The sequence below is a fragment of the Dipteris shenzhenensis genome, chromosome 30 (genome assembly GCF_047967505.1).
Source record: "Dipteris shenzhenensis isolate YYH24624 ecotype China chromosome 30, Dip_SZ_1.0, whole genome shotgun sequence".
NCBI classification, from domain to species: Eukaryota; Viridiplantae; Streptophyta; class Polypodiopsida; order Gleicheniales; family Dipteridaceae; genus Dipteris; species Dipteris shenzhenensis.
The window spans coordinates 32,294,837-32,308,057 of record NC_141625.1 but is presented as its reverse complement, the minus strand read 5'-3'; the positions used below and the strand labels follow the sequence as shown (position 1 = coordinate 32,308,057).

The 13,221-nt window shown below is 41.9% G+C and overlaps 1 pseudogene across 1 annotated transcript; it reads left to right on the top strand.

Moving 5' to 3' along the window:
- Positions 1 to 719: 719 nt before the first annotated feature.
- LOC147881994 (aspartic proteinase nepenthesin-2 pseudogene) lies at positions 720 to 2,750 on the top strand (annotated as a pseudogene). The gene is made up of 2 exons (XR_015543938.1): positions 720 to 807; positions 919 to 2,750. The product of XR_015543938.1 is annotated as an aspartic proteinase nepenthesin-2 pseudogene (transcript).
- The last annotated feature ends 10,471 nt before the right edge of the window (positions 2,751 to 13,221 follow it).

Sequence of the window (13,221 nt, the reverse complement as noted above, 5' to 3'; positions counted from 1 at the left end):
GGCAAAACCCCTCCCCACTTATATTTTTAATTAGTGAAAAACATTCGTAAAATGCAAGATGGTGATTAGATGGCTTGACAAATCACATGTAGTGGGAGCTTTTAATGACTAGTGCCATCAATGATGAGGAAATGGTGGAAGACCAAGCATGGAAACCCAACGGTTTCAAACCACTGAGTAGGATGGTATACCAAGAATGCAAAGCACTAATGAGAAAAGAAGAAGGCGTAGGGTGGGATGGGTGTGATTGGGATGTTTGATTTGTGGCCACATATGGGCCACATAAACAATGCCTATGTGGGGAGGGTTGGGGAGGAGAGTCTTTCAATAGTTGCATGAGTCTTTCAATAGTTTCATAGGCCCAAGGTGATCCTCAACCATGCCTACTAAAACATGTTGGTGTACATTTGTATTTTTCAAAAAAAACAAGATGCTCCCTTGCATGTTGGTATAAATTTATATTTAGAAAAAAAAAAAAACAAGATGGTCCCTTGCATGTTGGTATAAAATTATATTTAGAAGTTGGTCCATCACGTAAGCGATGGTCCAACAATGTGATTGAGCTTGAATTGAGAGGGTCCGTTAGAATGTATAATTCTGGCACCAACCAAGTATGTCCCTTCTTCTCTTATATAAGAGTGCCTTGAAAATCAGATTCCGTGCAGTGCTTCTAGCTTCCCTGCACAGATTGTGAAATTGTCAAAGCCCTTGCCCTTATGCATCCCCATTGGCTCTCATCTCAAATCCCCTCCTTTTGGAGCTCTCTCCCTTAAGATTACCTAGGACCGATTGCGAGTCACCACCCTTGTAAGCTTCTGGAACACTTCTCTGCAATTCAATCTTTGTTGCTAATCAGTTAATTGCTAGTCTTCTTCTGCCGTAGGATCTCTCATGCTTGACTCTTACCTTAATGTGCAGGTTTTTCTTGCAGCTTAAATAGAGATCTATCATCTTTTGGAGCACCCTTGCTTAAATGCCTTTTGTAGCATCTTCCATTGTATCAGGCCGTAGTTGATTGCAGCTACTGGCGTATACTTTTGCACCTTCTTCTTGCAACTCGCCCTTAATCAGACATATTGTCAGTATTTCAAACTCCATCAACTATGGCGCAGCTGCAGAACTGTATCTTCTCCCTCTTGCTTCTCTCCGTTTCTTTCTCCTTCTCCACTGCGAGAAATTTGGCCGCTCTGACCACCCCTACTCTTAAAATACGCCTCGCGCACAGAGATTTTTCTGCCTCGACCTCCAATTCCACTACTCAATTGGAAAGATTTCAACGTGCTTTGCGACGCAGCAGCCTTCGATTGAGCCACTTCGAGAAGGCCATAGCCAGCTTGGTGGAAGCTGCCTCGTCTGGGAACGACCAGCTGCCGGTGTACGCAGGCCAGGGGGCCTTCATCTCGAGTGCTGCCATAGGAACTCCTCCTGTAGCTTTCACAGCCATCGTAGACACAGGCAGTGATCTAGTCTGGCTCCAGTGCAAGCCCTGCGTGTATTGCTACGCTGAAACGTCTGGCAACATCTTCAATCCTTCCGGTTCTTCTACCTACAAGAAGGCCTCGTGCAGCGACTCTCTTTGCAACAACAACGATCTTTCCCAAACTTCATGCAACCCTTCTTGCGCCTACACTTATACGTATGGCGATCAATCCTATACAAGCGGAGACTTCTCCTATGATACTCTCACTCTCCCGGATAGCACTGGCACCGCTCAAGGCATTTCCCATTTTGGGTTCGGTTGCGGCCACGACAACGAGGGCAGCAACTTCGCAGGCGCCGGAGGTATCATCGGCCTTGGCCAAGGTCCCGCTTCCCTCCCCACCCAAATGAAGATACCCAAATTCTCGTACTGCCTTCAGTCCATCACGGACTCGTCATCTCAGCAGAGTCCCCTGTTCATCGGCCCCGGAGCGAGCATCGGCAGCTCCAATGTCGTGTCTACCTCTATTATCACCAATTCCTTGATCCCCACACTGTATTACATCGGGCTCAAGGGAATCAGCGTCGGAGGGAGACTCCTCAACATCCCTTCAGGGACTTTCGATCTGCAATCTGATGGAAGTGGGGGCACCATCATCGATTCCGGGACTACCATCACCTATTTGGCGTCAGCAGGATACACGCCAGTGCTGAATGCGTTCCAATCCGGCATCACGTTGCCTCCTGCCGATGGATCTTCGATCGGGCTCGATCTTTGCTACTCCTCCAGCGGCAAAGTGCCATCATTGACCTTCCACTTCAATGGAGCCGATCTCGACCTTCCTACTGCGAACTACTTCATCAGTATTGAGGGGTTGTATTGCATAGCTTTGGCCTCATCCAGCAGCATCTCCATTTTCGGGAATATCCAGCAGCAAAACTTCCACATCCTCTACGATCGCTCCGCACAACAGCTCTCCTTCGCGCCTGCGACTTGTGATTCGCTCTAGAGCAAAGTCCCCATACGAAGGCATACCGTTATCCTTCACAAGTTAAAGATTCTCATGACGCAAATCGCTGTAAATAAAAATCCATCCGCAACTTTAATCGGCGTCATTGTTCCTCGTCACCTGTAGACGATGCTGATCGTTCCTAAAGCAAAGCTCAGCAGTGCCGCACTACCTATGTACATGCTTCCCCCACGCTGGTACCATTCACCACAATTCAGCGACCAGGATCCTGTACGCACGTTAGTCTGTAACTAACCACTGTAAAGTCGCGCCTTGCAAATATCGGGCCATCTGTACGTATTCTATTTCATTTATGGTCAGATCTGTTCCGCACCAATGCATGTGTAATTTCTCCTTCCCAAGCTCCAAACGCCAGCGTTTTCCATCAGAGGTAAATCAATCAATTGAACGAACTAACGCATATGTCTTCGTTGCGCGGCGTGCCCGGTGAATATTTCAATTGCTCTTCGTCAATTCTGATCCAGATCTATTCTACGGCTACACCACTTGTAGTGCGTGCCCTCTTTAGCCTGAAATTTTGATTCTTCGTTAATCTTGAGTGATTTACCACGTAATAGCGTTCTCAGTGTCTTCTGAAATTATATGCATGTATATTGAACCTCATTGCAGTTTAGACGTTTTCGTCACCTTGCCCAAATATGACCCACAACTCCAACCTTGTTAAGGAAATCCTTTCCTTTATTCCAAATGCCTTTTCGTATATCGAATGCTACAACCACAAACTTCATGTTGCTCTGTACTTTGTATCTAGAAAGCTACAACCACATGGAAAAGTCTATAAATCCTATACTCGAAACAGCTACAACCACATGCAGAAGTGGATGAATCCTAAACTCTAAAAAGATGCAATGATGAAAGTTTTCCCTTAGATCATTATGGCACTCCACAACCCAAAAGGACAAAGGTAACGTTCTAGATTTCTCCTTTAGTATAATAATATTCACAAGCCTATGTGGAAGTAGAAGCTTTTCAAAATTCTTTGTAGTATAAAAGTTTTTTTTGTGGTATACCCCTTTGCCAAGAAACAAACCTTGTTTCCACTAATTTTGACTAAAGAGCGCAAGCTTGATGGTGAAGGATGAGATAAGTCTCATCTCTAGTCCTGAGTGACCATCTATCTCTTAATACAAGGATCATAACATGACATACGAATGTCCTAGGATGTTCAAACGAGCAAATTCATTTGCATGCATCCCTTTTGGATCTTGAGCATTACATATTAAAATAAACTCTCAAGCAGAATTGACTTTAATCCAATGTTGAATTTAAAATGAAATCTGCTTGTCAATTTGAAACACTAGGGATAAAAAGGATAGTGTGACCATGATGTATGAGGTTTTTCCTCCATGATAATATTTTGTCCATGATTTCTTAACCACGTCGATTGAGCATAGTTTAAGAGGAAACATTGAGCCTTATTTTGTTGGAGAGATCTGAATGAAAATTTCCCCCAAATGGTAGCTATTTTTGAGTCCTTGATGCACCAAAATCTATTGAATATGGTGTAACCATGATGTATTATCGTTTGTCCCCATGCTAATAGTCTTGTCATAATGTTAAGATGATATAGATTGACCAAAATGAGGAAAATATCAAACACTCTTTCTTATCAAAATAAATATTTATTTTTCCAAGTCCTTAAAATGACACTTCTATGTTTTGTTATACCATACGATACTATTGTTAATTGGGTGTTTTAATAAGGGATTCAATCCAAACATAAAAAAGAAACATTTCTCGAGGTTTATGTCTTTCATTGAATGTGACATGGGGATGACCAAGCTATAAAGGGTCTAAAGTCTTGAATATGTTGTAGTTATGGTCTCTTCATGTAAGAGGACAACTCCCACACACCATCACCAATTATCACAAATCCCCTACTTTCCCCCTTCCCCACTACTTTTGAGGCTTTTTGCAAGAAGAGTATATGCATTGCCTCAATCATGTCATGGTCATGGATGCTAGCATGGCATTTAATACTTACTTTTAGTTTTGAATCCTTTGGGTGCCAACATAAAATTATTCTTAATGTTTTCAAATCAAACTTGCAATTTTACATTTTTTTTGAAACATAACCCAACATAAATTTCAATATATTAGAACCCCCCCACCCCGCCGCCCCCCCCCCAAAAAGAAACAAAAGATAGAGCAAATTTAATGCCCATAGATTGTAGATATGTTGACTTCTTGCACATTTGAGGTATTAATTATTATTGAAGGGGTTCGACATGGAAAGAGAAGGTATGAAGGCAAATATATATGTGAGGCATGAAAGGAGCATCCAACTATATACATATTAGGTTGCATTATCTTTTATGAAAATTTTGTCCTCCAGTTCTTCCCCTGCCCTTCTTTCTTTCCATATTCTCATTTAGTGATTTATTATTAAGAGAAGTTTGCCCACTATTAAGAATGCATGTTTTTCAAAGAAATTTGCCCACTATTTGTGCTCAAGATTATTATAGATAGGATAGCATTGCTTACTATCATTACTATAAGGGTCACTTGACATTACAATTTATGCCTCTTTTTCTTTTAATTTTCTTGATTTCATATAGTACAAGATTGTATAAATAGTGAGGAATTCAACGAAAACTAACACTAGTACACAAATGTCTATTTTTTATGCTTCTCTCCTGACATTTTATAGACGTAAATTTTTTGCGCTACAAGATGCAAATGATTTGTAGGATGTGTGAGCACAAAATTTGTCGATATGGGCACTTGTATAAGCATCTATATGTGTATCAAGGATGGACAACCATATCACTACCCATATCGATAAGCATATTGAGGATCAACATCCATATTGTTATACATATCGGCTCTAGCATTCCAGATACTGGCATATATACCAATACCTATACCAAAATTTTCTTGATGAAAATAGTGTGGTGTCAAGTAGTGATTCGTGTGTTTTTAGAATCTAGCCCATATGCTAATGAGGTAGTCCCTCCAAGAAACTCTAAGTTAGGAGAAATGCATACAAATGTCATTCACTAGTGTCACTCTAATGACTGTTGTCTTGTTGCAATCTTGAATCCATAAGAGAAGAAAGTGGGGAGTGGAGATGGGAGAGGGAGTGCCTAAGGTGGTGGGGAAGGTGGAAGAGAACATGGCATTCACAAAGATCATGATGAGAAAACAAGAGCAAAAATTAAGAGAAGGAAGAGAGCTCGTATTCCAACAAGTGAAGACCACTTGGCCTTTTATACAGGCCACCTTTCAAAATGTCCAACCTATTCTCTCTCTGCCCCTCTCTTTCTTTATTCTTTAGAATCATCTTGGGCTGATTTGGATCCATGGAAAAATCTAGCAAAATCCTAATGCTGAGAATAAATTTGAAGGTATCAAAATATGGTGGTTTCAACCAATGTGGTTTACTTGCCCCCCTTCCTGAAGTTGATCCATCAATGTCTTTGTAGAATGGAAAAGGACTAGGTAGCTTTGCATAATAGAGTGTCTATTTGTGATTGTAAGATGCAATAAAACGTGTGGGGGGGCTCCAAAAATCTATGCATGTTCCTGAATACACTACAAGACACGGGCCACTTTCCAACACTGATACCGATGCTAAATACAAAGATTTTTTTTAAAAAAAGTGGAAAGTGTCAGAATGTATGTCATTGTGGACATCGCAAAGAAACTGTTGGTGTGGGAGTCAGTGTCACTGTCGTCAGTAACATATGGCTTCCATGTCAGTGTGGGAGTTGGTGTAGTCGTTGGTATATATACAGCGACACTGCAGTGTCGGTATGGGTGTCGATATATACCGACTTTTTTACAAAAGCTAAAAAGAAATTTGTGGGGCAGGATGGGGCTTCTTTCAGTCCCATCTTGCCCGACATTTTTTTTCCCCATTAGAATGATAAATGAGGAGGTGCACATGTTACAATTTTGCAAAGAAGGTCTACAAAGTAATGGGAAATTTGCCGAAGTAATGTGCTACAAAATGGCAAATCCGCCAAAGTAATGCGTTACAAAATGGCAAAAGTGCCGAGCTCCAAAGTGGCAAATCTGCCGAAGTAATGCATTACAAAAGGAAAGAAGTGCCGAAATACTAACCGACTAAATGTCCTATCCTACTATTACTCCTCCTCATCCTCCTTGCCCTCCTCTCCCTTGGTCTCTCTGTGTGCATTTGATCCCTCGCCCTCCTCTCTACAAGCCCAACCGTTTCTTCTTCAAATCTAGTCTCTTTGTTCGGATCTCTGGATGGGTTGAACGTTCCTCCCTAAGAATGAAACAAGTTAGAAAAACTAAGAGCATTGATTGTAAGACAACGGTGATATTCAAATGATAACAAAGAGGAATGGTATACTCACATGACATGCCACCATCCTTTCCCAATTGATGTGGACTCCTTCTTTCTCCTTTTCCTTAAGCTAAGGTTTGGCTCCAATCCTAAATGCCCTTCTATACTCCTCGTCATCTAAAGGCCTTCCAATCACAGATTTCTATGGATCCAAATTCAATTAGTTAGATATGAATGACAAAACATTTTAACGATCAGTAGGAGATAAATATATACTTACCACCCATGCCGTCTTGCCTAGTCTACCACCCCTCTGGGGCTGCGAAGGACCTAGGGTCTTCAGACGTATCCTCACCGCCTTTCGCTAAGCCTTTAATGCATTCGGATTCTCCTTGTGCTCCTTTTTTCTCTTTCAATCTTTTGGGTCCGGGCGGGTCAATGTTTGCTTGGGTGTAGCCAATCGTGGAACTATTTTTGGGGCCACGATGTGACGGATTAGTGGGCGAGATTTTGAATTTTGCGACATGCGCTCTCGCCAAAAGTTTTTTCGCATCATGATTGCTACACTGTCATTATAATGAGACACAATCTTGTCATTGTCAATAGTGCAGAGCTAGACACATGGCAATATATGCATTTACTCATGAGCATATTGTTGCTCTACCTCTCGCCTGACTACATCACACAACTTTTGCCTTGCCACCTGTCATTGCACAGCTTCGCCATCTGTCACTCCGCAACACAATCTTTTGTTGCGCTAACCACTGGGCTAGTTTGAGTAATGATGTTAGAAAAGTCAATTTACGTAAGGGAGTATTTAAAAAAATTTTGGGAAAAATTTACAGATTTGTATAGGAAAAGTACATGTACATTTTATTAGTGAAAAATTTACAGATAAGGAATTTTAGAAATAGGCCTTGAATGCACGTGATATAGAGGGTTTATACATAGTGACCCCCTCGAGCTTCTTCTCTTCCACACCTTTCCATGTCGACCATTTTTGTAGTGGCCGCAGCTTGCTCTTATTCTTGCAAGGCCCTCGCTTGTGCCTCCTCTACCTTGGTTTTTGCACCTTCCTGATACTTTTCTCAAGTTGCGTTGCCTTTGTTGCATCGGTGGCTTATCATATTGCTCAAAAATCCATTTGAGGGTAGATGCCATCAGGTGCATTGCAACTCCGGTGGACTGAGATGACAATTGGGATTTTCCATCCATGCAGTTCTTTAGGTTGGTTAACACACACTTGGAGATTGCCCTTCAGAAAGATACATCACGTCCTTTCAGTTGCTCTACTACTACTTGAACCTGCCAAAACTTCATGGTTCCTCTCATATCAGGAAAGAAGTGAATGGTCTTCTTCAGAACATCTTAGAGGTTTGTTGGCAAGCTAGAAATCTTGACTCCACCATCTTTACTAATATGAGTGTTGGGGTATATATCTAGAATATCATGTCTCTTCCATTGCATCCCAAAAAAGTGTGCTTGCAAACTGCCTCCATAAATTCCTAGAGCATTTTCAATCACGCTTTCATTGATGGTAATCTTCTAACCTTGATAGACTAGTTGCCCCTCCTTCACATTCACCTATTGTACCAACCTGGTGAAGTTTTTGAGGGTAGATGCCATCAGGTGCATTGCAACTCGAGCGCACTGAGATGACAATTGGGATTTGTCATCCATGCAATTCTTGAGGTTGGTTAACACATTCTTGGAGATTGCCCTTGAGAAAGATACATCACATCCTTTCAGTTGCTCTACTATTGCTTGAACCTGCCAGAACTTCACGGTTCCTCTCATATCAAGAAAGAAGTGAATGGTCTTCCTTAGCACATCTTGGAGGTATGTTGGCAAGCTAGAAATCTTGACTCCACCATCTTTACTATTCTGAGCATTGGGGTATACATCTAGAATATCATGTCTCTTCCACTGCATCTTGAAAAAGTGTGCTTGCAAAATGCCTCTAGAAATTCCTAGAGCATTTTTAATCACGCTTTCATTGATGGTAATCTTCTGACCTTGACAGACTAGTTGCCCCTCCTTCATGTTCACCTGATGTACTAACCTGGTGAAGTTTTTGAGGGTATATGTCATCAGGTGCATTGCAACTCTAGCACACTAAGATGACAATTAGGATTTGCGATCCATAGAATTCTTCATTTGGTTAACACACTCTTGGAGATCGCCCTTGAGAAAGATACATCATGTCCTTTCAATTGCTCTACTATTGCTTGAACCTGCCAAAACTTTACAGTTCCTTTCATATCAGGAAAGAAGTGAATGGTCTTCTTTAGCACATCTTGGAGGTCTATTGGCAAGCTAGAGAGCTTAACTCCACCATCTTTACTAATCTAAGCATTAGGGTATACATCTAGAATATCATGTCTCTTCCACTGCTTCTCGAAAAAGTGTGCTTGCAAACTACCTCCAAAAATCCCTAGAGCATTTTCAATCATGCTTTCATTGAAGGTAATCTTTTGACCTTGACAGACTAGTTGCCCCTCCTTCATGTTCACCAACTATACCAACCTGGTCAAGTTTTGGAGAGAATCCAAATTGGACTTTTGAAGAGCGAGAGAGGAGCTCCCATATGTCATGATTTCAAGATCAAGGGAGGAGGGTCTCTTGCACTATGCTGTAAAGGGGGAGGAAAGATTGTGTGAGGATCTCTCGGACTGCAGTGCAGCAGGGTCCATTACGAGAGGGGATAGAAGTTGCAAGAACAAGGGAGATTGAAATGGTTGAGAGGGATAGAAGATGAAACAGTTGAAGAAAATGCAATAGTGGAGGCTTGAGTTTGCAGTCCGATTGCAAGGGAGAAAGAAATGGTCGAGAGGGATAGAACAGTGAAGCAGTAAGGAAATGGAATAGTGGAGTTTGTAGTCCGATGGCAAGGGAGAATAAAATGGTTGAGAGGGTTAGAAGATGAAATAGTTAAGGGAATGGAATAGCGGTTTGTAGCCTAACTACACTATTAAGGTGAGAGCCACCATGGTGGTTGGCCCGAATTTTGATTAATTCAAGGTGGCAGTACTAACTTGCATGGTAATGAGTGATTAGAGGTGGTGGCATCTAAGTTTCCCAGCCACGTCCATGGTGGTGACTAAGACCCACCAGGCTAGCAGTTCATGGCAACATGACACTACCATCCCAATGATTTGGAGCTACTTTGGACTGAGCATGGGAAGGGAGAACATGATGGTGCAGGTGCATGCATGAAGTGTGCTTTACGATGCCACCAGTTGCGGTATGGTGTTGCTCAGTTTAGGGATGCACAACAGATAGTTGAGTGGTGCATACAACATTTGAGTACTAGTGCTACTTCTTCTTATCGATCACATATAGATAGGGTCATGAGGTGCTTCTTTTGGTCTGTGGATGTTGGGAGTATTGATCAGTCCATTGCTTATGATTGTGGATCAATGCATGGTACTTTGGATATCCATTCTATTAGGAGTACATGCTCTAGGGATCCCATGAGCTTCTCTCGATGATTTGCATGTTTCTTTTCTGCATGTGTTGATGGTGATTGGGGAGGATGTTCCATGATAGCATGGGCTGATCCATGGTGGACATGCCAATGTCCTTCCCCATTTAGGTATTTTGCCCCTTCGCACACCTATGATATACTAATATGGAATTGGGGCTTTTGCCTTCTTGGGCCCACATTCGGCATCCGATGGACATCCAACTTTGCAAGCACATGGAAACCATCAATCCTAAGACCTGTGCAAATTTTCAAGCCAATCCGACACCTGGACATGACAATCTCCTTCCCCGTTAGGTATTTTTCCCCTCCACACACATGATATACTCATGTGAAATTGGGAATTTTGACCTTCTCAGGCCCACATTTGGTGTCCGATGAACATCAAAATTTGCAAGCACATGGAAACCATAAAGCCTAAGACTCGTGCAAATTTTCATGCCAATCCTACACCTGGACATGCCAATGCCCTTCCCCATTAGGTATTTCGCCCCTTCACACACATAAGATATACTCATGTGGAATTGGGGCTTTTGACCTTCCCATGCCCACATTCGTTGTCCGATGGACATCAAACTTTGTAAGCACATGGAATTTGTCAAGCCTAAGACCCTTTCAAAGTTTCTTACCAAGTTACCACTTGGACATACCAATGTCCTTCCCCATTGTGTATTTTCCCCTTCACATACGTGTACATGATACTTATGTGGAATTGGGGCATTTCACCTTCTTGGTCCCACATTCAGTGTCCAATGGACATGGAAACCATCAAGACTTAGCCCCGTGAAAATTTTCTTACCAATGTGACACCTGGACATGTGAATGTGCTTTCCTGTTAGGTTTTTTTTTTATTCGCACACATATGATATACTCATGTGGAATCAGGGCATTTGACCTTCCCGGGCCCACATTCGGCGTCCGATGGACATCCAACTTTACACATACATTAAAACCATTGTTTCTAAGGCCTGTGCAAATTTTCATACCAATTCAACACCTGGACATACCAATGTCCTTCCCCGTTAAGTATTTTGCCCCTTCACATATGTAACGAGGTGCACATGCCAAGTTGGGGCATTTTACCTTTATGGACCTTCATTTGGTGTCCTATGGACATCAAAATTTGCACAAACATGGAAACCATCAATCTTGTAGACCATGCAAAGGTTTACACGCGAATGTCCTTCCCCAAATGTTGTGTATTTTGCAAAACCATGAATGCCCCATATCATTGCATACGTTTGGCATAGCAACATATAATCCATATGTAAACAAGAACATTTGAATCTAGGACCCCTTAACACAATATTTGAATCCATATTCAAACAATAAGTGAAACACATATCGAGACCATATAACAATTCAAATCACTTTTTTACAACCATTGCAATGAAAACATGTTAGATTAACAAAACGATTGACATACAAATGTACACAATGAATATAATCCATTAAATATTTGCATGAATGAAAAGAAGAACATACACAAAAAAGTACATCTGTGATAAACTAACAAAAAAGAAATACATAAAACCCAATATATTTCTATAAAATATGAGGTTGTACAACTGTTTTAACCCAACTACTATGGCTTTAGCACATACAAAAAAAGATGTCCACAACAATAAATACATATAATAGAGGTAACCCAGCAAATCTAGGTTTAGCTACTCTGGATCATCCACCTCGATGGCTGATCAAGGTCTCCGGCCTACCCTCTTATGCTTTCCACCTGCCACTCGATCCGCTATCATGGCATGCTGTGAGATCCATTGTGCACTGGGAGGGGGCTCTGTACCTAGTAACACACATACTGCATCTTGCATCTGCATCCTACATGCCTCCTGCAACATCTGATGTCTGATACTCCACAAATGATAGTCGGCTTTGACTCGTGTCTCAAACTTTGAATGAGTCAACCTCTCAACATCCGAGATGCACTGCTCGAGCTCTAGTGCCTCTTTACCATGTACCTACAAAATCACCTCTTTGCGGCTCTCTCTCAATACACAAGCCAACTCACTATCATCAAAGTCTTGATGCATCCATGGAATAGGAGATGGCTCCTCATCACCCTCTAGAATGTCAAAATAGCCATCCTCTCATGCAATCCTCTCAATGTCCTCCCACATCGTGTGAGAATAGGGCCTACCAGTCATTGGGTCCATCTCAACATGCTCGCCAAGATACAATGAGTCCATACCCAAAGCCCAATATATGATGAGGGGGACATCTGTTGTGCAACAAGAGCATCTAGACCTAATAGTCAATGATCATACAATGTAATCCAAATGGAATAGATGCCCACAACCAAGTCCATAAAATCCTATCCCATCAAAGTTTATCACACACAAAGTGCAAGAGGTATGACGAACAAAAAAGTCTCGGGCGTCCTAAAAATTGTGACACAGGCTGTGGATACAAGGTTATGTATGGATCCAAATATGCTTCCCTACTACCACCATGCTCCTCAAAACAATGGACCTACATGTAAAAGTGCTCGGCCCTATGCTCTGCAATCCTACACCTAGTGGTCTCTTCATCTAGGCGATCCTCTATATCCTGAACTTGATCCTGAAGGCGAGTTTAAGTGTCATGCAACTAATCCCATGTCTCACTCAACTCTGCCCTCAATCTCTTAATAGTGTGCATCAACTCATGAACATCCCTAGAAGGTGCTGATGCCTACGCAGATATCATGTGCACATGCTATAAGTCTAAATCCTATGTTAATGCACCGAGAGTTAAATATCAAGCATGAAAATAAATAAGTGGAACATACCATGATAGGAGCAACAAGCGCTATAGTCGCATGTGATGAGCCAACGTCTGTGCCACTACTAGATGGTGCCAATGCCTACATAATATCATGTGCACATGCTATAAGTCTAAATCCACCTTAATGCACCTAAATTTTTCTATGTCACATGAAAACGAATAAGTGGAACATACCATGGCAGGAGCAACAGTCGCTACAGTCGCATGTGATGAGCCAATATCTGCGTTAGTCCCAAATGGTGCCGATGAAGATA